This window comes from Balaenoptera ricei, chromosome 13 (genome assembly GCF_028023285.1).
Source record: "Balaenoptera ricei isolate mBalRic1 chromosome 13, mBalRic1.hap2, whole genome shotgun sequence".
Taxonomy (NCBI): domain Eukaryota; kingdom Metazoa; phylum Chordata; class Mammalia; order Artiodactyla; family Balaenopteridae; genus Balaenoptera; species Balaenoptera ricei.
Window position 1 is genome coordinate 37,417,163 of NC_082651.1, and position 23,242 is coordinate 37,440,404.

Here is a 23,242-nt window from a genome sequence, read left to right on the forward strand (position 1 = left end):
AGATATACCATGTTCTTGGATTGGAAGAATCAACATTGTGAAAATGACTCTACTACCCAAAGAAATCTACAGATTCAATGCAATCCCTATCAAACTACCACTGGCATTTTTCACAGAACTAGAACCAAAAATTTCACAATTTCTATGGAGACACAAAAGACCCCGAATAGCCAAAGCAATCTTGAGAACGAAAAATGGAGCTGGAGGAATCAGGCTCCCTGACTTCAGACTATATTACAAAGCTACAGTAATCAAGACAGTTTGGTACTGGCACAAAAACAGAAATATAGATCAATGGAACAGGATAGAAAGCCCAGAGATAAACCCACGCACATATGGTCACCTTATCTTTGATAAAGGAGGCAAGCATATACAGTGGAGAAAAGACAGCCTCTTTAATAAGTGGTGCTGGGAAAATTGGACAGGTACATGTAAAAGTATGAAATTAGAACACTCCCTGACACCATACACAAAAATAAACTCAAAATGGATTAAAGACCTAAGTGTAAGGCCAGACACTATCAAACTCTTAGAGGAAAACATAGGCAGAACACTCTATGACATAAATCACAGCAAGATCCTTTTTGACCCAGATCCTAGAGAAATGGAAACAAGAACACAAATAAACAAATGGGACCTAATGAAACTTAAAAGCTTTTGCACAGCAAAGGAAACCATAAACAAGACCAAAAGACAACCCTCAGAATGGGAGAAAATATTTGCAAATGAAGCAACTGACAAAGGATTAATCTCCGAGATTTACAAGCAGCTCATGCAGCTCAATAACAAAAAAACAAACAACCCAATCCAAAAATGGGCAGAAGACCTAAATAGACATTTCTCCAAAGAAGATATACAGATGGCCAACAGACACATGAAAGCATGCTCAACATCATTAATCATTAGAGAAATGCAAATCAAAACTACAATGAGGTATCATCTCACACCGGTCAGAATGGCCATCATCAAAAAATCTAGAAACAATAAATGCTGGAGAGGGTGTGGAGAAAAGGGAGCACTCTTGCACTGTTGGTGGGAATGTAAATTGATACAGCCACTATGGAGGACAGTATGGAGGTTCCTTAAAAAACTACAAATAGAACTACCATACGACCCAGCAATCCCACTTCTGGGCATATACCCTGAGAAAACCATAATTCAAAAAGAGTCATGTACCAAAATGTTCATTGCAGCTCTATTTACAATAGCCAGGACATGGAAGCAACCTAAGTGTCCATCATCGGATGAATGGATAAAGAAGATGTGGCACATATATACAGTGGAATATTACTCAGCCATAAAAAGAAATGAAATGGAGGTATTTGTAATGAGGTGGATGGAGTTAGAGTCTGTCATACAGAGTGAAGTAAGTCAGAAAGAGAAAAAAAAATACAGTATGCTAACACATATATATGGAATCTAAGGGGAAAAAAAAGGGCCATGAAGAACCTAGTGGCAAGATGGGAATAAAGACACAGACCTACTAAAGAATGGACTTGAGGATATGGGGAGGGGGAGGGGTGAGATGTGACAGGATGAGAGAGTGTCATGGACATATATACACTACCAAATGTAAAATAGATAGCTAGTGGGAAGCAGCCGCATAGCACAGGGAGATCAGCACGGTGCTTTGTGACCACCTTGGGGGGGGGGTGGGATGGGGAGGGTGGGAGGGAGGGAGATGCGGAAGGGAGGAGATATGGAAACGTGTGTATATCTGTAGCTGATTCACTTTGTTATAAAGCAGAAACTAACACACAATTGTGAAGCAATTATACTTCAATAAAGATGTTTAAAAAAAAAAAAGAAGTATAAGAACAGTGTCTTACCAAATAGAGAATATCAATAAAGAGAAATTACAAAAAAGAACCAAATAGAAGATCTGTAGTTGAAAAGTACAATAACTAAAATAAAAAATTGACTGGAGAAAGCTCAGTATCAGATTTGAACAGGCAGAAGTATGAGTCAGTGAACTTGAAGATAGGCCAATTGAGATTATCCAGTGTGAGAAACAGAAAGAAAAAAGAATGAAGAGAAATTAACAGAATCTCAGAGTCCTATGGGACACCTTCAAGCATCCTATTATACACATAATGGGAGTTCCAGATGAAGAGACAGAAAAAGAGACTGAAGGAGTATTTGGAGAAATAATGGCCTAAAATTTCACAAATTTGATGACTGCTGTTAATCTGCACATCCCAAAAGCTCAAGGAAGTCCAAGCATGATACAGTCAAAGAGAGCCACATCTACATACATCATAAACCATCAAATGACAAAGACAGTGTTAAAGCAGCAAGAGCGGAGTTATCATGTACAAAGAATCTTCAATAAAACTAATTGCTGATTTTTCATCAGAAACCATAGAGGCCAGAAGGCATTGCAATGACATATGCAAAGAGCTGAGGAAAAGAACCTGCCTACCAAGTATTCTGTACCTAGCAAAACTACCCTTCAGAAATGAAGGAGAGATGAAGACATTCTCAGATAAACAACAGTTGAAAGACTCCACTGCTAGCAAACTGACCCACAGAAAATACTAAAGAGATTTTTTTCAAGATGGAATGGTGAACACCAGACAGTAACTTAAATCCACATGAAAAAAGTACTAAAGGTAACTACATAAGTAAATACAAAAGACAGTATAAATGTATTTTTGTTTGTAAGTCAGTTTTTCTCCTATATGACTTAAAAGACAAATGCAGTATAAGCAAGTCCCAAATACATAAAGAAAAACTAACAGAATTAAAATGAAAAAACCTGACACTATTTTTTTAAATAAATAAATAAATTTATTTATTTATTTATTTGTATTTTTATTTTTGGCTGCGCTGGGTCTTCGTTGCCGCGCGCGAGTTTTCTCTAGCTGTGGCGAGCAGGGGCTACTCTTTGTTGTGGTGTGCGGGCTTCTCATTGTGCTGGCTTCTCTTGTTGAGGAGCACGGGCTCTAAGTGCATGGGCTTCAGTAGTTGTGGCTCTTGGGCTCTAGAGCGCAGGCTCAGTAGTTTTGGCGCGCGGGCTTAGTTGCTCCGCGGCATGTGAGATCTTCCCAGACCAGGGCTCGAGCCCGTGTCCCCTGCATTGGCAGGCGGATTCTTAACCACTGTACCACCAGGGAAGTCCGAAAAACTGACACTATTAAACGGAGAAATATTTCAAGCCAATAGCAAACGGTCATATATTGTATAATTCCATGTATATGAAATGTCCAGAATGAGCAAATCCATATAGACAGAAAGTAGATTAGTGGATGCCAGGGGATGTTGGGGAGGGGAAAATAGGGAGTAACAGCTAACATATACAAGATTTCTTTGTGGGGGCGTGACAAAAATGTTCTGGAATTAGATAGCAATATTGGTTGTGAAAATACTAAGAACTAGTGAATTGTACACTTACTTTAATCGGTGAATTTTTTTTTTTGAATCTTGTAGAAGTTTTTATTTCAGTGATGAAAAGAACGCAGTAAATGGAAACTATGCTGGTTTACGTTAGGCATGCACCTCTACCTGAAACTGCTGTTAGTTTTTGACTGGCCTAAATCTTTATAACTTATTTTTTCATTTAGGCACATCTTTAAATTTTTTTGGACCCTGACATACAGGGTAAGTTAACGTCTTCCTTGTGGCAGTTTAGTATGAGAATTATGTTCGCTGGCTAGATTCCTTTAACTAAAGTCCTCTAGACTCTCAGGCTACCTGTACTAGCTCAAGACTGTACTTTATATATAGAAATTTAAGTGAATCACAGTATAAGGGAGGGAGATAATCTAGAAAAGTGAAATGTACTGTATGAATACTCCATACATTTTTTTTCCAGCACTGATAATCAAACACTAGATAAGGAGGCCTACAGTCAAGTACCAAATTACTCTTTCCCCCACTGCTGCCCTTTCTGAGAGACACAAAGATGTATATCGATCTCTCCAGAAATCTGAAAGGAATCCACACAAATAACAGATTATTACCTATGTGGTCCCACATATCAAATTATAGAGCAGTTCCACTATTAAAATTATAGGAAGCAGTTAATGGGACTATGAGGAAAGCATCGTCCCACATACAGTAACATACACCTAGTAGAGTTTTCCATTCATCTGTCAATTGTTTTCCCAAGATTAGCATTAAAAAACACAACCCCAAACACATTTGACCCTCAAACCACCCCCACACACAAAAATCGGTCTTTATTCATTCTCAGATGACAGGATGTCCCAAGAGTGACAAAGGTGGGAGCCGATCCCCCCACAGCCTTTTCTTCAACCATCCCATCAACTGCTCTTCATTTCTTGAACTACCTTCCTTTTCCAGAGAGGTAATACTCAGGTCAGTCAGAAAGGCTTTCTGAGAAGAATGGCTTGGATTTCTGGGTCTGTTCCAGTCGATTCTAGATGAATTGGCTTGTATCAATGAAGCGCTCAACGCAGTTCACAAAACAAGCCTCAGCCCGACTGTCCAACTTTGGCCCAGGCTTGTCCATGCACATTTCCCAACAAAGTTCCATCATCTGGTGCACCAGCTGCTGGAAGCGCTGCTTCTGAGTCTCTACCTCCGTGCAATGCTGCAGCTGCGGGTCGACCGAGCCCAAACCCGCTGCGGAGGAAGACGAGGAGGACGCCATCCCAGCGCGGCCACGCGTGCCGAGACAAACTCCGCACCAAGTCACCGACCTTCACGTGTCTCCGCGGCAGAACCCTTAAATGGTGAATTTCATGTTTTGTCTCAATTTAGAAAAAAAGTGTGTGTGTGTGGGGGGGGGGTGGGCAGGAATGAACATATGAAGGAAAAGACTGCCTAAAACTGTAAAGATTTGGTAACAGATTTAAAATACATTTTGCAGGCAAGAAAGGGTGGAATTAACATGAAGGAAGTTAAATTAGTGATGAGGACAAATCTGAGAGTCTGCAAAATTACAGAGGAAAAAGGAGAAGAAAATGAAAATGCTGTGAAAGATGATGAGAGACATAAGAAACATAGCTAAGTAAACCAAACCAAGAATTATATCTGCAGCTGAGGAAGAAAGTAATATTCAAACACTTAATTGAATAAAACATCCTCCTCCTGAAAAGGGGAACACTGTATGCAGATTGAAAGTTGCCATAAAAATCCAGGGAAAAATCAGAGACTGAGACACATATCAGAAAAAGATTTTTGAGTCAAAATAAATAGAAGAAAATCCCATAAATAAACAATTTAAAAAAAAAAGTTAAGAGAAGAAAATTTAGTCTGATATCAGGCTTATTTAAAATACTAAATGTAAAAATAATGGAACCAAATCTGTATTTATTGGGGAAATTATATAATTCAAGGATTTATGGACCCAGTGCATTTTCATTAAGCACTATGACAATGAAAAGACATTTTCACAAGTACACAGCAGCTAGAAAGTATATTCAACCTCTGTACCTTCTTGAAAAATTCACTTGAAGACTCACCCAGCTGAAGAGATGAATCAAAATGAAGAATTCATTACAGAGAAATGAAGCAATGCTGAAAGTGATCAGTGGTGAACTTTGAAGTCAGTTTGACACAACACTCATCTAAATAGCAAATTTAGTTACAAGGTGGAAAAAAAAATGCCAAAAGTTAATTTTGGAATGAAAGGCATGAAAAGAAAAAACAATTGTATTTTTTTGTCTTTTTGACTAAAGAGCTGTCATTTTATTCATGACTTGGTGATCAGATAGGTTAAAGAAGTTTTCATAAAAAATAAATTTGACTTGATTAAAATTTAAAACTTGTGTGCACCAAAAAAAAAAAAAAAAAAAACAAAACACCATCAACATAGTAAAAAGGTTGCACACAGAATTGGGAAAAACATTTGCAATTCATATATCTGATGAGAGATGACTATCCATAATATATGAAGAACTCTTACAGTTCAACAACAGCAAAAAGCAATCTAATTTTTAAATGAGTACAGAATCTGAAGAGACATTTCTCCAGGAAAGATACAGATGGCCAAAAAGAACGTGAAAAGATGTTTTACTTCATTAGTCATGAAGGAAATGTAAATAAAAACTACAAAGAGATACCACTTCATACCCATTAGGATGGCTTTTATGAAATAAAAAAGAGCAAGGGTTGGCAGGGATATGGTGAAATTGGAACTCTTGTGTATTGCTGATGGGAATGTAAAATGGTATAGCCACCGTGGAAAACAGTGTAGTGGTTCCTCAAAAAATGAAACATAGAATTACTATATGATCTAGCAATTCTTCTTCTAAGTATATACCCAAAAGAATCGAAAGCAGGGATTTGAACAGATTTTGAACACCCAGGTTCATAGCAGCATTATTAACAATAGCCAAAGGGTGAGAACAATCCAGATGTCTACCACCTGATGAATGGATCAATACAATGTGATACATACATACAATAGAATATTATTCAGCCTTAAAAAGGAGTGAATTTCTGACACATGCTACACTGTGGATGGACTTTGAAGGCATTGTGCTAAGTAATACAAGCCAATCACAAAAGGGTTGGAGGAGGAGGAAAAGGGAGTTATTGTTTAATAGGTACAGAGTTTCCATTTGGGAAAATGAGTTAATTCTGGAGATGGATGGTGTGATGGTTGCCCAACAATGTGAATATACTTAATGCCTTAACTTGTATACTTAAAAATGTTTGAAATGGTAAATTTTATGTATATTTTACCACAATGGAAAAAAGCTACCAAAAAATGAAACTCGAAAAGAATTTTAAAACTAGATATCTGTCTTCCAAATTATTGTTGAGTATATAAAATAAGCAAAATAACATAGAACAAGAACAGGAAACAAGAGGGGCTTCTGTGGTGGCGCAGTGGTTAAGAATCTGCCTGCCGTCGCAGGGGACACGGGTTCAAGCCCTGGTCCAGGAAGACCCCACATGCCGTGGAGCAGCTAAGTCCATGCACCACAACTACTGAGCCCGCATGCCACGACTACTGAAGCCCGCGAGCCTAGAGCCCATGCTCCGCAACAAGAGAAGCCACCGCAATGAGAAGCCCGCGCACCACAATGAAGAGTAGCCCCGCTCGCCGCAACTACAGAAAGCCCGCGCGCAGCAATGAGCACCCAATGCAACCAAATAAATAAACAAATAAATACATTTATTAAAGAAAAAGAATGAAAACTAAACTTTTTAAGCCTAGTCTTTCAGAACAGTAGAATGGGCTCCCAAAGAACCTTTCAAATGCTAATTTTTCTCTTTTCCTTACAAATTCTATAATCTAATAAATTATATACTTGCACTGTTTCTTAGATGTTCAATTGCTTTCCTGATTCCATTTTTTTCATATGTATTCACCTTTGCCCAAAATGCTTTTCTCTTTCCATCTCAGTTTTTTTGGTTTTGTTTTAAACATCTTTATTGGAGTATAATTGCTTGACAATGGTGTGTTAGTTTCTGCTTTATAACAAAGTGAATCAGCTATACATATACATATATCCCCATATCTCCTCCCTCTTGCATCTCCCTCCCACCCTCCCGATCCCACCCCTCTAGCTGGTCACACCACACTGAGCTGATCTCCCTGTGCTATGCGGCTGCTTCCCACTAACTATCTATTTTACATTTGGTAGTATATGAGTCCGTGCCACTCTCTCACTTCGTCCCAGCTTCCCCTTCCCCCTCCCCGTGTCCTCACGTCTGTTCTCTACGTCTGCGTCTTTATTCCTGTCCTGCATCCATCTCACTGTTTATCCAGTGTAACTCTCTTCTCACACTAGTAGATGCTTGAGAGGTATTTTAAAATAATTTTTGTCAGCTTCCTGTCTGAATCGTGATTTCCCTCTCTTAGGTTCCAGGGCTGCTGCTGCTTCAGAGCAGTCAGCTCAACTACAAGACACGAAGATTGATAATCTAGCAGACACTAAAGCCATTAAACAGAAAGGGGAGATCCACAGTAAGAGGACCGTTCCTAAGGAAGCCTGGCCCGAAGAGAAGAAATCCTTGCAAATAGATATTGCAGGTAATGGGGAGTGGGGTAGGGGGTGTGAGAGAGAGAGAGCATGCACACGCAAACGCCTGTGTCTACGTGTTTCCACTTAATTCTGATGAGACTATAGTCTCACAATTTAAACAGAGTTCCATCTTTTTATTTTTTGCTTTCTTATGCATATCACTTCAGTGCTTCTTTGTCTGTGTGGATGTATGTATTTATTTGTAAGATAATTGTTACTTCTGGGAAAAGACACTGGCAATTTAGAAACAAAATTACAATTAAATACCCAAGGCTGATAGTATTAGAAGTGAAGTATCATGTCTCAACACTGAAACAGGGGAGGGAAAGCTTAAGGCATTCCAGATGACTGTGACAAAGACAGAAAGAATCTCAATACAAACTTTTAAAAAATTACAATAAAAAAGACCCAAGATCAAATCTATTTATGTTCACCCATGGCCCCCTTTTTCTAATAACATAAAAGAAAAGTGTATAGGACACAAGCCATTACTACCTAGCTGTCAAAGGAAAACTGGATATCCACATGCAGAAGAATTAATTTGGACCATTACCTTTTACCATATACAAAATTAACCCAAAATGGATCAAAGATCCAAACAGAAGAGCTAAAATTATAAAACTCTTAGAAGAAAACATGGGGGGAAAGCTTCATGACATTGGATTTGGCAATGATTTCGTGGATATGACACCAACAGTATAGGCAACAAAAGCAAAAATAAATAAATTATACTATATCAGAATTTAAAACTCTGCTTCAAAGGACACAATCAACAGAGTTAAAAGACAACCTGTGGAATAGGAGAAAATATTTGCAAATCATGATAAGTGACCAATATCCAGATTATATATGGAACTTCTAAAAGTCAACAACAAAGAAACCCAATTTAAAAATGGGTAAAGGACTCGAATAGACACTTCTCCAGGGAGTATATATGAATGGCCAACAAGTATATGAAAAGATGCTTAATATCACTAATCATCAAAGAAATGCAAATCAAAACCACAATGAGATACTACTGCACACCTATTAGGATGGGTAGTATCAAAAGAACAGAAAATAACAATCGTTGTCAAGGATGCAGAGAAATTGGATCCCTTGTGCACTGCTGGTGGAAATATAAAATGGCACAGCCATTATGGAAAACAGTGTGGAGGTTCCTAAAAAATTAAAAATAGAATGACGATATGATACAGCAATCCCACTTCTGGGTGTATATCCAAAGGAATTCAAAGCAGGATCTCACAGATATCTGCACACCCATGTTCATTGCAGCATTACTCACGATAATCAAGATACGTCCATCAGCAGATGAATGGATAAATATAATGTGATATCTATACAATAGAATGTTATGCAGCCTTAAAAGAAGAAAATCCTGTCACATGCTATAACATAGGTGAATCTCAAGGACCTTGTGCTGAGTGAAATAAGCCAGTCACAAAAAGATAAACACTGTATATTCCGCCTACGTGAAGTATCTGAAATAGTGAAAATCATAGAAACAAAGTAGAAAAGTGGCTGCCAACGGCTGGGGAGAGAAAGGAGGGGGAATTCATGTTTATTGGGTATAGAGTTTCAGTGTTGCAAGATGAAGATGTTCTAGAGATCTGTTGTGCAACAGTGTGAACATACTTAACACTGCTGAACTGTATGCTTAAAAATTGGTTAAGATGGTAAATTTAATCTTCTGTGTTTATCACACACAAAAAAGAATGTGTAAGATGAAAAAACAACATTGCAATTCTGCAGTGGGTAGTCTAGGAGACATAGCTTGGAAAAGAAAGATGGAAATATAACCTGCAGAAGCATACTCTAGCCCAGGCCGCACAGAGGAGGTGAGCGGCGGGCGGGCGAGCGAGAGAAACTTCATCTGCAGCTCCCTATCGCTCCCCATTCCTCACGTTACCGCCTGAACCATCCCCCCACCCCCCAACCCCGTCTGTGGAAAAATTGTCTTCCATGACACCGGTCCCTGGTGGCAAAAAGGTTGGGGACCGCTGCCCTAGAGGACCCTCAAGGAGAAATGGATAATACAGAACACTAGAGAGCTTGAACACACATACTTAGCCCATGACAGACCATAGAAATGAAATTAAAAAAAAAAAAAAGCAGAGTTAGAGAAACATCTGGAAATATTGAGGTTGATGTGTATAAATGTTTGTATGCTTTTAAAACACAACCTTTCAAATGCTCATAGAACATTTTTTTTTCAAACAGCTTTTTTAATATGTAATGCACATATATAATTCTCCCACTTAAAGTGTACCATTTAATGATTTTTACCCTATTCACAGATATGTGCAACCATCCACACAGTTGACTTTAGAACATTTTTATCACCTCAGAAAGAAACCCTATACCCCTTAGCTATCACCCCTCTATTTCCTCATCACCCACCTCCCCCCAAGCCCTAAGTCAACCACTGATCTACTTTGTCTCTATTATAAATTTTCCTATTCTAGACCTTAATACAAATGGAATCATTTAATGTGTGGACTTTTGTGACTGGCTTCTTGTAACTCAGCATGATGTTTTTGGGTTCATCCAAGTTAGGGCTTGTATCATTATTTTATTCCTTCTAATGGCTCAATAATATTTCATCGTATGTATGTATCACAGTTTGTTTATCTGTTTGTTGATGGACATTTGGTTGTTTCCACCTTTTGGCTACTATGAATAATGCTTTTATAAAATAATGATTTTATATTTATAAAATATAAATGCTTTTCTATTCATGTACAGGTTTTTATATGGACAATATGTTTTCATTTGTCTTGGGTACGTACCCAGGAATGGAATTCCTAGATCATGTGATAACTTTATATTTCATCATCTGAGGAGTTGTCAGACTGTTTGCCAAAGTGGCTGCACCATTTTACATTCCCAGTAGCAATGTATGAGGATTTCAATTTCTCTACTAACTCACCAACACTTATTATCTGACTTTTTCATTGGATCTATTCTAGTGGATGTGAAGTTGTATCTCATTTTGCTTTTGATTTGCATTTGCCTCCTGATTATGATGTTGAACATCTTTCTGTGTGCTTATTGGCCAGTTGTGTGTTATCCTTGGAGAAATGTGTATTCAGATCCTGGCCTGGTTTTTATTTGGGCTATTTCTCTTTTTTATTGAGTTTTAAGAGTTCTATGTATTCTAGATACACATTCTTATCAAAATTTTGATTTTGATATATTCTCCCATTCTGTGAGTTAAAATTGGGAAGTATGAGTCCTCCAACATGACCTTATTTTTCATGATTGTCTTGGCTCTTCTGGGTCCTTGACAATTCCATATGCTTGCAAAATTTCTACTAAGAAATCAGCTAGGATTCTGATAGGGATTGTGTTGAATCTGTGATCACTTTGGTGAGAATTGCTTTCTTAACAGTAAGTCCGTGGACTTGGGATGTTTGATTTAGATAGATATTTATTGATTTAGATATTTATTTAGATATTCTTTAATTTCTTGCAGTCATTTTTTGTAACTTTCAGAGTAGAAGTTTTTCTCTTCTTATGTTAAATTTACATTAATATTTTAATTTTTTTGAGGCTGTTGTGAACAGAATGGTTTCCTTTTGCTTTTCTTTTTGTTTTTGGCTGTGCTGCTTGACTTGAGGGATCTTAGTTCCCCAACCAGGGATCTAACTTATGCCCTCTTGCAGTGGAATTGCAGAGTCCTAACCACTGGACTGCCAGAGAATTCCCCCAGAATGGTTTTCTTAATTTCATTTTCAGTTTGTTAATTGCAAGTATATCATAATACAATTGATTTTTTTAATATTTAACTTTTATCCTGCAACGATGCTGACTCGTTTATTAGTTCTAAATGGTGAATGGGATTGTTTGCTTAATTGGTCTTTCTTAGCTTTCGTTGTTAGTATGTAGAAATGCAGCAGATTTCTGTGTATTAATTTCATATCCTGAAACTTTAGCGAATTCACTGATGAGCTCTAGTAGTTTTCTGGTAGCAGCTTTAGGATTTTATAGTATCATGTCATCTGTAAAAACTGACAGTTTTACTTCTTTTCCAATTTGGATTCGTTTTATTTCTTTTTCTTCTCTGCTTGCCGCGACTAGGACCTTCAAAACTATGTTGAAAAAAAGTGGCGAGAGTGGACATCCTTGTCTTGTTCCTGATCTTAGGGGAAATGCTTTCAGCTTTTCACCATTGAGTATAATGTTAGCTGTGGGTTTGTCATATATGGCCTTTATTGTGTTGAGGTATGTTCTCTCTGTGCCCACTTTCTAGAGAGTTTTTATCATAAATGTGTGTTGAAATTTGTCAAAAGCTTTTTCTGCATCTATTGAGATGATCATATGTTTTTTTTTAATAAATTTATTTTATTTATTTATTTTTGGCTGTGTTGGGTCTTCATTACTGTGTGCGGGCTTTCTCTAGTTGCAACGAGCGGGGGCTACTCTTTGTTGCGGTGTGCGGGCTTCTCATTGCGGTGGCTTCTCTTTGTTGCGGAGCACAGGCTCTAGGCGCACAGGCTTCAGTAGTTGTAGCACGCGGGCTCAGTAGTTGTGGCTCACAGGCTCTAGAGCACAGGCTCAGCAGTTGTGGCACACGGGCTTAGTTGCTTCACGGCATGTGGGATCTTCCGGGACCAGGGCTCGAATCCGTGTCCCCTGCAGTGGCAGGTGGATTCTTAACCACGGTGCCACCAGGGAAGCCCGATCATATGGTTTTTATTCTTCAGTTTGTTAATGCGGTGTATCACACTGATTGATTTGCAGATATTGAAAAATCCTTGCATCCCTGGGATGAATCCCACGTGATCATGGTGTATGAGCCTTTTAATTTATTAGTGGATTCGGTTTGCTAGTATTTTGTAGAGGATTTTTGCATCTATGTTCATCAGTGGTATTGGTCTGTAGTTTTCTTTTGTGTAATATCTTTATCTGGTTTTGGTATCAGGGTGATGGTGGCCTCCTAGAATGAGTTCAGAAGTTTTCTTTCCTCTGCAAACTTTTGGAAGGGTTTCAGAAGGATGGGTGTTAACTCTTCTCAATGTTTGGTAGAATTCACCTGTGAAGCCATTTGGTCCTGGACTTTTCTTTGTTGGGAATTTTTAAATTGCTGATTCAATTTCAGTTCTGGTAATTGGTCTGTTCATATTTTCTGTGTCTTCCTGATTCAGTCTTGGGAGGTTGTACCTTTCTAAGAATTCATCAGTTCCTTCTAGGTTGTCCGTTATATTGGCATGTAGTTGCTCATAGTAGTCTCTTATGATCCTTTGTATTTCTGTGGTGTCGGTTGTAACTTCTCCTTTTTCATTTCTGATTTTATTGATTGGGGCCCTCTCCCTTTTTTTCTTGATGAGTCTTCCTAAAGGTTTATCAATTTTGTTTATATTTTCAAAGAGCCAGCTTTTAGTTTCATTGATCTTTCCTATTGTTTTTTTTAGTCTCTATTTCATTTATTTCTGCTCTGATATTTATGATTTCTTTCCTTCTACTAACTTTGGTTTTTATTTATTCTTCTTTCTCTACTTGCTTTAGATGTAAGTTTAGGTTGTTAATTTGAGATTTTTCTTGTTTCCTGAGGTAAGCCTGTATTACTATAAACTTCCCTCTTAGAACTGCTTTGTCTGCGTCCCATAAGTCTTGGATCATCGTGCTTTCGTTTTCATTTGTCTCTAGGTAGTTTTTGATTTCCTCTTTGATTTCTTCAGTGATCCATCGGTTGTTTAGTAGCATATTGTTTAGCCTCCACGTGTTTGTGGTTTTTGCAGGTTTTTTTTCTTGTAGGTGATTTCTAGTTCCATAGAGTTGTGGTTGGAAAAGAAGCTTGATATGATTTCAGTTTTCTTAAATTTACCAAGGCTTGTTTTGTGGCCTAACATGTGATCTATCCTGGAGAATGTTACATGTGCACTTGAAAAGAATGTGCATTCTGCTGCTTTTGGGTGGAATGCTCTATAAATATCAGTTAAGTCCCTTTGGTCTAATGTGTTATTTAAGGCCTGTGTTTCCCTGTTGATTTTCTCTCTGGATGATCTGTCCATTGATGTAAGTCAGGTGTTAAAGTCCTTACTATTATTGTGCTGCTGTTGATTTCTCCTTTTATGTCTATTAATATTTTGCCTTCTGTATTCAGGTGCTCCTATGTTGGGTGCATATATATTTACAGTTGTTATATCTTCTTCTTGGATTGATCCCTTGATCATTCTGTAGTGTCCTTCTTTGTCTCCTGTGACAGTTTTTATTTTAAAGTTGATTTCATCTAATATAAATATTGGTACTCTGGCTTTCTTTCGATTTTCATTTGTGTGGACTACCTTTTCCATCCCCTCACTTTTAGTCTGTATGTGTCTCTAGATCTGTAGTGAGTCTCTTGTAGGCAGCAAATACACGGGTCTTGTTTTTGTATCCATTCAGCCAGTTTGTGTCTTTTGGTTGGAGCATTCAGTCTGTTTACGTTTAAGGTAATTATCGATATGTATGTTCGTACTGTCATTTTGTTAATTGTTTTGGATTTGTTTCTGTAGGTCTTTTTTTCCCCCTTCTTTTGTTCTCTTCTCTTGTGATTTGATGACTATCTTCAGTGTTATGTTTAGATTCCTTTTTTGTGTATGTGTGTATCTGTTACAGATTTTTGGCTTGTGGTTACCTTGAGGTTATTGTATAGCAGTCTCTGTATACATATGGTGATTCTTCTAAATTGCTGATGTCTTAATTTCAAATGCATTTGCAATTACCCTCCATGTGTACTCTCCTCCCCTCATGATTACTGTTTTTTATGTCATGTTTTACATCAAATTGTTTTGTGTATCCCTTAACTGCTTATCGTGGATACAGATGATTTTACTACTTCCGTCTTTTAATCTTCCTGCTAGCTTTGTTTGCGAATGATTTCCTACCTTTACTGTATGTTTACTGGTGAGCTTTTTTGTTCCATAGTTTTCTTATATCTAGTTGTGGCCCTTTCTTTTGCACCTGGAGAAGTTCCTTTAACATTTGTTGTAAAGCTGGTTTAGTGGTGCTGAATTCTTTTAGCCTTTGCTTGTCTGTACAGCTTTTGATTTCTCTGTCAAATCTGAACAAGAGCCTTGCTGAGTAGAGTATTCTTGGATGTAGGTTCTTCCCTTTCATCACTTGAAATATATCATGCCAGTCCCTTCCGACCTGCAGAGTGCCTGCTGAAAAGTCAACTGATAGTCTTATGGGAGTTCCTTTGTATGTTATTTGCTGCTTTCCCCTTGCTGCTTTTAGTATTCTCTGTATCTTTAATTCTTGACATTTTGATTACAGCGTGTCTTGGTGTGTTCCTCTTTGGGTTATCCTGTATGGGATTTTCTGCGCTTCTTGGACTTGGATGACTATTTCCTTTCCCAGGTTAGGGAGGTTTTCAGCTATTATCTCTTCAAATATTTTCCTGAGCTCTTTCTTTCAAATATGTTCCCGGGCTCTTTCTCTCTTCTTCTGGGACCCCTGTGGTGCGAATATTAGTGCTCTTGATGTTGTCTCAGAGATCTTTTAAACCGTTCTCATTTCTTTTCTTTTTTAAATCTTTTTTCTGTTCAGTGGCAGTGATTTCCACTACTCTGTCTTCCAGCTCACTGATCCATTCTTCTGAATCCTTTAGTCTACTTTGATTCCTTGCACTGTATTTTTCATTTCAGTTATTGTATTCTTCATCTCTGGTTGTTCTTTATATTTTCTAACTCTTTTCTTAAAACTTATAACTTCTCGTTCTGTGCATCCATTCTCCTCCTGAGTTCTTTGATCATCTGTATGATCATTACTCTGAACTATTTCTTGGGTAGATTGCCTATTTCCACTTCACTTAGTTCTTCTTCTGGGATTTTATCTTGTTCCTTCATCTGAAACATATTGCTCTGCCATCTCATTTTGTCAATAAGTTGCTATTTGTATTTTTATGTATGTAGTAGGTAAGTTACATCTGTCAACCTTGGAGAAGTGGCCCTCTGTAGGAGGCGTCCTGTGCATTTCAGCAGCACACTCCCCTCTCGTTACCCAAGCTGTGTGCTCTAGGGGTTCACCCTAAGAGGGCTACTTGGGCCTTCTGTTGTGGTGGGCTAACTATGTGGGTAGTCTGGTAGGCCCCTAGTCTGGTTGGTTGCCAGGTCCTGCCTTGTGTGGATGCTGCTGGCTGCTGTTTAGCAGGGCCTGGTCACAACGTGGCTGGTTGCAGAATGCTAGGGGCCCCGGGGCTAATGCTGGCTCACTGGTGGGTGGAGTCAGGGTCCTGAAGACCCTAGGGTTGTTGCCTACCCACTGGTAGTTGAAGCCAGATCATGGGGTTAGTGCTGGTCTACTGGCAGGCAGAGCTGGTCCCTGGAGTCCAGCTGCAGGGTCCTGGGATCCCAGAGCTCATTTCAGATTGTTGAGGGGGTGGTGTCGGTTCCTGACACAGTTGGGTACAGGGTCTGGAGTGTCCTGAAGGTTTCCTTGGCCTGCTAGTGGGCCAGTCCAAGGCCCAGCTGGTCCCAGGGTAGGCTCTGGCCTGCATTGAGGAATCATAGTTTTCTTGCTTTTGGTGCCTGCATCCTGGTGAATGAGACTGGTCTAGAAGCTTGGCCTGGCTTCCTGGTGGGAGAGTCCTGTGCCTGTCTACTGGTGGGTGGTGCTGGGTCTTGGCCCTCTGGTGGGCTGGGCCATGTCTAGGGGCTAGTCCAAAGGCAGCTGTGAGCTTTTTTGTCTTTAGGCAGCCTGTCTGCTAATGGGTGGAGCTGTGTCCTGACCCAGTTAGTTCTTTGGCCTGAGGCGTCCCAGCACTGTTGCCTGCAGGCTGTTGGGTGGGGCCAGGTTTTGGAGCTAATGAGCCAATATGTCATCCACCAACAGTGTTCCCCAATATGTCTGCCACCAGTGTCTATGTCCCCAGGGTGAGCCGCAGCCACCCTCCCCCAACCCCTGCCGCTCCAGGAGACTCTCCAAGACGAGCAGGTAGGTCTGGCCCAGGCTCCTATCAAATTACTTCTTTGGCCCTGTGTCCCAGGGTATATGAGATTTCATGTGCACCCTTTAAGGGTGATATCTCTATTTTCCCCAGTCCTGTGGGGCTCCTGCAATTAAGCCTTTCTGGCCTTCAAAGCCAAATGCTCTGTGGGCTCATCTCAACAATGCCAGACCCCCAACCTGGGAGAACCTCTGGAATATATTTACTCTCCAGTTTTCGTTGCCTACATAGGGGTTATGGAATTTGATTATATTGTGAGTCTCCCCCTATTACCGGTTTTGTTGCCATTCCTTCTTTATGTCTTTTGGTGTAGGAGATCTTTTCTGGTGGGTTCCAGTGTTTTGTGTGTGTGCGTTTTTTTTTATTGGTTGCTCTGCGGATAGTTGTGATTTTGGTGTGCTTGTGAGAGGAGGTGAGCTCAAGGTCTTTTTACTCTGCCATCTTGCCCACTTTCCTCTATACCACATTTTCTTTTTTTTTGTTTTGTTTTAATTTTTATTGGAGTATAGTTGCTTTACAGTGTTGTGTTAGTTTCTACTGTACAGCAAAGTGAACCAGCTATACGTATATATATATATAGATATCTATCTATCTATCTATATATATATATAGATAGATAGATAGATATCTATATATATATATATATATATATATATATATATCTCCCCTCTTTTTTGGATTTCCTTCCCATTTAGGTCACCACAGAGCATTGAGTAGAATTCCCTGTGCTATATACAGTAGGTTCTCATCAGTTATCTATTTTATACATAGTATCAATAGTGTATATATGTCAGTCCCAATCTCCCAATTCCTCCCACCCCCCCCCATACCACACTTTCCTTATCTATTCATCCATCAGTGGACACTTAGGTGGTTTCCATGTCTTGGCTATTTTAAATAATGCTGCAGTGAGCACAGATCTACGAATATCTCTCCAAGACCAAGCTTTCAATTGTTTTGTGTGTAGACCCAGAAGCAGAACTGCTGGATCGTATGGTAGTTGCATTTTAACTCTTTGGGTAACCTCCATACTGATTTCCATAGTGGCAACACCAATTACATTCTCACTAACAGTGCACAGAAAAAGGAACCTTTAGCTCCATAACCTCACTAATGCTTGTTATTTCTTGTCTTTTTGATGATAGCCATTCTAACAGGTGTGAGGTGATATCTCATTGTGGTTTTGGTTTACATTTCCCTGATGATTATTGGTGCTGAGCATCTTTTCCTGTATTTGTTAGCCATTCGTATGTCTTCTTCACAAAAATGTCTATTAAGATCCTGTGCCCTCATTTTTTAATTGGGTTGTTTGTTTGTTTGTTTTTATTTGAGTTGAATTCTTTGTCTATTTTGGATGTTAACCCCTTGTCAGATATGTCATTTGCAAATATCTTCTTCCATTCAGTAGTCTGATGGTTTCTTTTGCTGTGCAGAAGCCTTTCAGTTGGATGTACTCCTACTATTTACTTTCGCTTTTGTTGTCTTTGCTTTGGGCGTCAAATTCAAAAAATTATTGCTAACACCAGTGTCAAAGCTCTTACTGCCTATGTTTTCTTCTAGGAATTTTATGGTTTCAGACCTTACATTTAAATCTTCAATCCATTTAGAATTGATTTTTGTGTATGGTGTAAGATAACGCTTCAGTTTCATTCTTTTGCATGTGGCTATCGAGTTTTCCCAGTACCATTTATTGAAGAGACTATCCTTTCCCCATTGTATATTCTTGGCTGCTTTGTCATAAGGTAATTGACCTTATATGTGTGAGTTTATTTCTGGTCTCTCTATTCTTTTCCATTGATCTACATGTCTGTTTTTATGTCAGTACTATACCATTTTGATTACTGTAGCTTTGTAATATAGTTTGAAATCAGGAAGTGTGATGCCTACAGTTTTCTTCTACTTTTTAAAGATTGCTTTGGCTATTTGGAGTCTTTTGTGGTTACATACAAATTTTAGGATTGTTCAATTTTTGTGAAAAATGCCATTGGAATTTTGATAGGGATTGCATTGAATCTGTAGATTGTTTTGAGTAGTATGGACATTTTAACAATATTAATTCTTCCAATCTGTGAACACAGAATATTTTCCCATTTGTTCATGTCTTTTTCAGCTTTTTTCATCAATGTTTTCAGTATACAGGTCTTTCACCTCCTTGGTTAAATTTATTCCTAGGTATTTTATTCTTTTGATGCAATTATGAACAGGATTGTTTTAATTTGTTTTTCTGGCAGTTTATTATTAATGTATAGAAATGCAACAGATCTTTGTCTGTTAAATAATTTTGTATACTGCAACTTTACTGAATGTTTTAGTTGTAACAGTTTTTTTGGTGGCGTCTTTAGGGTTTTCTATATCTAAAACCATGTCATTTTCACATAGTGACAATTTTGCTTCTCTTCTGATTTGGGTGCCTTTTGTTTCTTTTTCTTGCCTAATTGCTCTGGCTAGAACTTCCAATACTGTGTTCAATAAACGTGATGCCGGTGGATATCCTTGTCTTGTTCCTGATCTTAGAGGAAATGCTTTCCATTTTTCACCATTGAGTATGTTAGCTATGGTCTTGTCAGAAATGGTCGTGAGCTATGTTTCCTGTATACCTACTTTGTTGAGAGTTTTTATCATGAATGGATTTTGAGTTTTCTCAAATGCTTTTTCTACATCTATTGACTATATGATTTTTGTCCTTTATTTGGTTAGTGTCATGTACCACATTGATTGATTTGTAAGATGTTGAATCATCCTTGCATTCCTGGAATAAATCCCACTTGATCATAGTGTATAATCCTTTTAATATATTATTGAATTTGGTGTGCTAATGTTTTGTTTGGTTTCTTTTTGCATCTATGTTCATCAGGGATATTGGCTTGTAATTTTTTTGTAGTGTATCTACACTGGGTATCTAGGTAACGTCTGGATAACAGGGTAATGTGGGCCTTATAAAATAAGTTTGGAAGTGTTCTCTCCTGTTCTGCTTATTGGAAGAGTTTGAGAATCTTTCATATTAATCCTTCCTTAAGTGTTCGGTAGAATTCAGCAGTGAAGCCACCTGGTCCTGGACTTTTGTTCATTGGGAGGTTTGAGAGTCTTTTTATCCTTTAGATATAAAAGCAGACTCCATGTATCCCACTATATTTTCGGGAAATTGTCTTAGGGATTCCCAGAGTATTTTGTGAAAATTCTGATTACCAATAATCTATAGAGAAGGTAAAATGGATCCCATAGTTACAAGTGATACTGTGTTTCATATGTATGTCTGTTTCTTCCATGACTTCGAACTCTAAAAATGTGTATGGAAACTGAATTAACGTTTGCAATTATGGTTTATAGTTGTTAAGATGTTCTACATCTTAAAATGCCTATTTTGATATAGAATGACTGTCAAAATGTGAAGATGGAAGATGGTAAATTATAGTAGGTGTATTTTACCACAATAAAAAAAATGGAGGGGGTGTGAAGATGGTTCAGAAAAAAGAATTTTTCAAGGCTCTAAAACATACAAAGAGTTGGAGTTTTAAAAATTCCATCCATTTAATTACTGATGATAAAAATAAAGTCTCAGGTTTCTTAGCTGAAAATGAGATTAATAATACCTCTCTCTCAGTTTGATAAGAGGGGAAAAAACAGATATAGAGCATATATCATAATAGCCCACACATAGCAAGCAGTAATACATAGCAGCTGCTGTTACAATCCCAAGAACCTAAATGCCCTCCTCAAGGTCATACAGCCAGTCTGTGGCAGAATCCAGCCCAGAATCTGGGTCTTTTGATCCTGAGTCTCTTAAACTATTACCATGCCAATCTAGCCACTAGGCACAAGGCATGAATCCTTTGTCCAGGCAGTGAATTTTCTGAATCTTTATATAGACCATTCTTTCCTTCAGTCTTTGTTTTGTATCTAAAGAATTAAATGTGAATACTATTTCTAAAGGGAATGCAAATATTTTGAAAGTCCTTCAAAATCTTTTTTTTTTTTTTTTTTTTTCACCTTTTCAGAGTCCAGATGTCATTCAGAATTTGAAAATACCACCCATTCTGTCTTCAGGTCAGCTAAGTTTTACTTTCATCATCCAGTGCACCTACCAAGTGATCAAGATTTTTGCCATGAATCCTTAGGAAGAAGAGTTTTCATGAGGCATTCTTGGAAAGATTCCTTTCAGCATCATCCAGACAAACAAAGAGAACACACTTGTCTTCCTTCCTCTTATCAAAATGTGGCAAAGACAAAGTCAGATTATACCAGAATAGAGAGCCTCAGTATCAATGTAAGCTTGGAAAACAAAGAAGTACAGCATACTACTAAAAGTCAGGCTAGAGATTTTCCAAAATATGACAAACAAGTTAATGACCTAAAAAGGGATCATAAGGCCACCCCAGAGTTAACAACTCAGCACACTGTGAGTTTAAATGAACTCTGGAACAGGTATCAGGAGCGACAGAGGCAACAGAAACCTCCTGAGTTCAGTGCCAAGAAGGAACTTTCCTTGGTGGAGCGACTTGATCGTTTGGCTAAACTTCTTCAGCGTCCCATCACACATTCTCTCCAGCCCTCAGAAAGTACACAGGATGATAGCAAGGGGGAACAAGATGTTAAGGAATGGAGTGGTAGACAGCAACAGCAGAACAACAAGCTTCAGAAAAACAAACGGTATAAAAGCCTGGAGAAATGCCGTAAAAACACAGGCGATCTTAAAAAAAAAACAAGGTTCTTTCTACTCATCAAGCTGGGAGGGCCAATCAGATTACAATTGAACAGATTAAATTTGATAAATATATTCTGAGAAAACAGCCAGGTTTTCATTATAGAAATAACACTTCTTCAGATTCTAGACACTCAGAGGAGAGTGAGCTGCTCACAGATACTGCCGCCAACATCCTTTCCACCACCACTTCTGTGGAATCAGATATATTGACCCAAACAGATAAGGAAGTGACTCTGCATGAGAGGGGCAGCTCTATTTCCACCATTGATACTGCCCGACTGACTGAGCCATGCTTTTGGCCATGAAAGAGTTTGTTTGTCACCCAGGCGAATTAAACTAGACAGCAGCATCACCGACCATCAGAGGAGATACCTTGAGAAGCGGAGCGAGAAAAACAAGAAACCATTGAATACAGGTTACCCCCAAATTACTTCAGAGCACACCAGAAGGAAACACATCCAGGTACATGGCTACAAATTCCATCTGGCAATGTGACTGCATTTTTCATGGACTTTTTAGTTAAGCTTTGCACACAGGTGAAAAATAGCCAATTGCCCTTTCCTCACTATAACATTTCTTACCAGCTGGAAAAGAGTGAGAAAGTGTAGTACAGTGCTGTTTGAGTCGTCATGCTTTTCATCAACACTCATTTACGAATTACCCTTTGGATGAAAGGCTTTGCTGCTAAATGCTTCAAAATCTGCAAAGTCTATACCTTTGGTACAGGGGAGCTTCAAGTTTAGAATGACCTCCATTCTGAACAATATTGCCTGGTTTTTTTTGCCTGTTGGTTTTTGTTTATTCATTCCTTCCTGTCTTTTAAGAAATTTTGAGGTGCTTTTAAGCGCGCGCACACACACACACACAGACACATACATATATAAGTAATATGATATGATTGTTTTTTAAGTAAATGAAGAATTGGAATGATGGAAAATTAGACTGAAGCCAGGGAGGGGTGAGCTACAACATGATTTGAAAAATAAATACATGAAGAATTAAGAGTGACGGGAAGGCAAGTTGATACCTTGTGGATGTGGTTGCTAAAAATGAGCCACAAATTTTGCTTTATGTTTTCTAGCAATTAGTGTTGCTAGAATTTTGTGATCACTTACATAACTCGAATATAAAAGCAAGCGAAATTTTCAAAAGCATTACAGATATTTCTGGTACTGAGACTTCTTAAATTTCTCTCGTCTGTCCTCATAAAGAAGGCGTTGTGGTGTAACAAAATCCTCAACGGCGTCCTTACAGTACATTCTCAGTAACAACAATCATGTAAGGCTAATAGGGCCTTAGTTTAGGGAATTCCATAAAGGCAGATTTCAAGGGGTCAGTAAATGCAGACCATTACTTTAACCCAAGATAAAATTGATTTGGAGAGGTGCTCTCCAAATAGGGATACTTGCAAAATGGTTCATTGGAGTATGAACCTTTTAAAATTTATATTTTTGTATATGTTTTACAGGGCATGAGTACAGCAATAATATATAATTTATAAATAAGTATCTACTTTAGTAGTTTGTACTCAAAAATATTTTATCAGTGGGACCCCATGATCAAAACAATTTGGAGACCACTAGTTTAGCTGAAAGAAGGCACAAAACATTCAGACATTTAACCATAAATATTATTTCTCAATTGAGTTTTTGGTAGGTATTAAAT

General features: G+C 38.3%; 1 pseudogene; it reads right to left on the bottom strand.

The window, feature by feature from the left end:
- Positions 1-4,010: 4,010 nt before the first annotated feature.
- LOC132376917 (mitochondrial import inner membrane translocase subunit Tim8 A-like) lies at positions 4,011-4,645 on the bottom strand (annotated as a pseudogene).
- Between the last annotated feature and the right edge of the window lie 18,597 nt (positions 4,646-23,242).